This window comes from Panthera tigris, chromosome A1, assembly GCF_018350195.1.
Source record: "Panthera tigris isolate Pti1 chromosome A1, P.tigris_Pti1_mat1.1, whole genome shotgun sequence".
NCBI classification, from domain to species: Eukaryota; Metazoa; Chordata; class Mammalia; order Carnivora; family Felidae; genus Panthera; species Panthera tigris.
In genome coordinates this window covers 134,261,293-134,265,030 of record NC_056660.1, presented here as the reverse complement: position 1 = coordinate 134,265,030, position 3,738 = coordinate 134,261,293, and positions in this window count along the sequence as shown.

The following is a 3,738-nucleotide window of genomic DNA, read 5'->3' as shown; positions in this document are numbered from 1 at the left end:
CCGAAGTCAGAAGCTTAACCAACTGAGCTACCCAGATGGCCCGGTAAGTTTCTCCTTTAAATTTTTTTTTTTTTAACGTTTATTTATTATTGAGAGATAGAGAGACACACAGCATGAGCAGGGGAGGAGCCGAGAGAGACGGGGAGACACAGAATGTGAAGCAGGCTCCAGGCTCAGAGCTGTCAGCACAGAGCCGGACGCGGGGCTTGAACTCACACGCTGTGAGATCATGACCCAAGCCGAAGTCGGACGCTCAACCGACTGAGCCACCCAGGTGCCCCTAGGTTCTCCTTTAAATAGGCTCTCCTTTTATTTGTTTGAAATATACTTAAAATATCAAAGTTTGTCCTGTGCAAGGCTTCTCAGGAACACTTCTAACAACAACAACAACAACAACAACAACAACAACAAAAGGACAAGACTGTATCAAATAACTTTGGGTCCTAAGCCCATGAAGTAAAAAAAAATTTAATACAGTTGCTTTTCTTTGCTAACCCAATTGTGCAAAGTTCCTCCACTGCTTCTCCTTTTCTCCTATGGTTGCGAGGTTTCATTTTTCTTACCTCCACTGTCGCTTCATCTCTGTGATCTTCTGATCTTCTTCTGTGAGCCCTCTCCTCGCTTCTGTTGGGCTCCCATGGGACTTCATTCATTTCTCTCTATATATGCAACCCTAGTGCTGAGTGAAAAAGGCTTGCCTATAGCCTGTGTCCTCCATCAGACTGGGGCTGACTCATCTGTCTTCATACCCACAGCACAGATGGCTCTCTGTGCAGCAGGGGCTTAGGCCAGGCTCAAGGCCCCGTCCTTGGATCTGTCTGCCACCACTTTGTTACCCCTGCATTTCTAGTAGGTCACACATCTTTTCCTCTTAATATTTGTGATTTTTCCTCTGAGTCCTTTTGGGTTTTGATTCCACGGTTCTTAGTTAAACGATGAAATCACATCAGCCAGTGTAAGGCTGGTGCGAGGCATAGTCGGGGGTGTGCGCGAGGCAAGTCGCTACCTCCCGTTTCTGGCTTTGCTCTTCTCATCCACACCCCATCCTTGTGCTGTATGTTCACTCCTTCTTCTCATTTCCCTCGCAGAGCACATCTGAAGGTGAGAAAACTTCTTCTTACTCTTACATTTGTACTTCCCGAATACTATGTGGAATCCAGCCACACTTCTTCTATCCTTCTGAAGAAAGGGGTTATCTAGTGCAAAATAAATTTTCTTGTAATCTCTAGTTATAAAAATCCTGTCTTATTTTGTTCAAGTATGGCATGGTGTACGTAAAACTCTGTTCTGAACCTTTTCTTGGCATCAAGATACTTAGGGTGAAACTATTCCAAAGTCATTACAAGTCATTCTTTTAAGAATATCTAATGGCATATGCAGTGGTCACCAGATGTGGAAAAAACCATGGTATAAACCTGAATAGAACCGGATTCCATTTAAGCACATTGAAAACTTCTTTTCATCTGTGTATGCGTGCACATATAAAAACTGAAAGGAAATACACAAAAACATCAGTGCTAATTTAAGGACATGGGGCTTATATTTTCCTCATTATACTTCTTTTCCACATTTCTCAATTTACCACAATTATAATGTACTTTTCTGTAACTAGAAAAAAAAACCCTAAATTCTGACATGTTAAAGAAAAATAAGCGTGAAAGTTAAAAACAGAATACACCGGACATTTAAAAAAAAATCCACATTTTGTATTTTAGCCTGAGAGAAGGGGAGACCAAAAAGGTTATTGTGTTTTTTAATGCACTCAATTTTTATTTTTTTAAGTTTATTCATTTATTTCTGAGAGAGAGAGAGTGTGCGTGTACACGAGTGGGGAAGGGGCAGAGAGAGGGAGAGACAGAGAATCTCAAGCAGACTCTGTGCCCCACAGGAAGCAGGGCTGGAACTCACTAATGGCGAGATCATGACCTGAGCCAATGTCTGGTGCTCAAAGGACTGAGCCACCCAGGCGTCCCACTGCACTCCATCTTTAAACTCTCCAGAAGAGAGAACAGCATAGGAAGGTCCCGGGTACCCATCTCTCACTCCGCTTCCCCAATAACCACACTGCTATCTGTCTTTCATGCACTTTCCTGTGCCCACTTTGTCTTCAAAGCAGTTTTTTAGGGATTCCAGTTATCCTTTCATTTGGATATATTTGCTTTTAAGTAGCTTGGGTTTTCTTTTGGGATGGCTTACAAGGCCAGAAAGCTTCTGAAAACCCGCTAATGTGAGAGGGCATCCTGATTCTGCAAGCGTGTGCCCTTCGACCCCATCCGGAGACAATCCTACTGAAGTCCCAGGGAGCAAACATCTAGCAAAAGCAAAGCGATATGGTATTTACTCAACTTGACTCCTGTCCGGTGGGTCAGAGAACAGTCTCCAGGGTCCTGGATCAAGCCGGGCCTCGCCGGCCTCGGCAGCTCAAGCCGCTCCATTGTGATTCAAGATTCGGGGTGTAAACACATGCAGTGTTTAACCATGGCCAGTTTGCTTTGAATGTTTGATAGCCGTGACTGAGGCTCAGGAAGAACACAGTAGTGACTTCTTCGCTGGAACTGAACTTGAGGCTTTATTTAGTATTTGGGCAAGCGGCACTGGCAGCTGCAAGCCCTCAATGGGCGCTTTCTAGTCGCAAGGCGGGCCGTGTTGCTGGGAGCTGAGGGTCCGGAGCTGCCGGGGAGCTGGGTGGGGGGAGGAGGAAGCAGGACTGCCCAGCCTGGGGCCATCCCGGACCCAGCGACAGGTGCTGAGGAGCAAGGAGGAGGAGGCCCTCCCCGCCCGCTCCCAAGCCCAGCCTTGGTGTCTGACACTAACTGCCGTTTTTATTGCGTTTTTGTTTCAGGAATACAGGACCTTGGCAGGCAGAGATGTACCCCGTGGCTTGGGCTTTCTCTGCGCAGCCAGTGGTGATGAAAACAATAACAAAGACCCTGACGTTGCTTAATGGCCAAGACTCGCTCAGATAACAAGCCAGCACAGTTACTGGCCGAGACCCTTGATTACAGAGGGGAGGGGAAGGGACAGAAGGAGCTCTAAGTTATATTTCGGTGCAATCAAAGGAGATTATCGTCTCGTGATCTGGACCGATGATCACGTTTATTAGTAACTATCGTTTCCTGACAACTTTTATGTGCCAGGTACTGAATTAGGTACTTTATGTTCATTTTCTTGCTCACACAACCCTGCAAGGTTTTGGTGTTTTCTTTTTTTTAACAGAAGAGGACACTGAGTGTCAGAAAGGTTAAGTAACTTGTTCGATATTATTACACAGCTTATCAATAGTACAGCCAGAAATCCAATCTTGGTATGACTATAAAATAACTTTTATTCTTTCTTGGGGAAACAGATAGCTTATGCCTTATAAATTTTCAATTCAAAGTGTCAGATGACTGGCCTGGAACTGCTGAGTTGGCCATGGGAGTATGTAGTAAAAGTCAGTAATTTACATACACAACAATATCTACTCTTCATTACAGAGAATTACAGAAAAATTTGGATGAGGTAGAATCATTCCCCCCCCCCCAAAAAAAACCCACAAAAGGCAAATGATCCTGTGATGATGATAAAGAGGAGGACAAAGACGATGAAGGAGGAAAGAAGTTTAAAATAAAGTATCGTTTTTCCAGTGTTGTATATACAACATTTGTTTGGATGTCTACAGTATATACAAAATAAAAATAAATAAAATAACCGCAGATTAAAGCACAGTTCTTATCTAAGAAGACACTTTAAATTTTA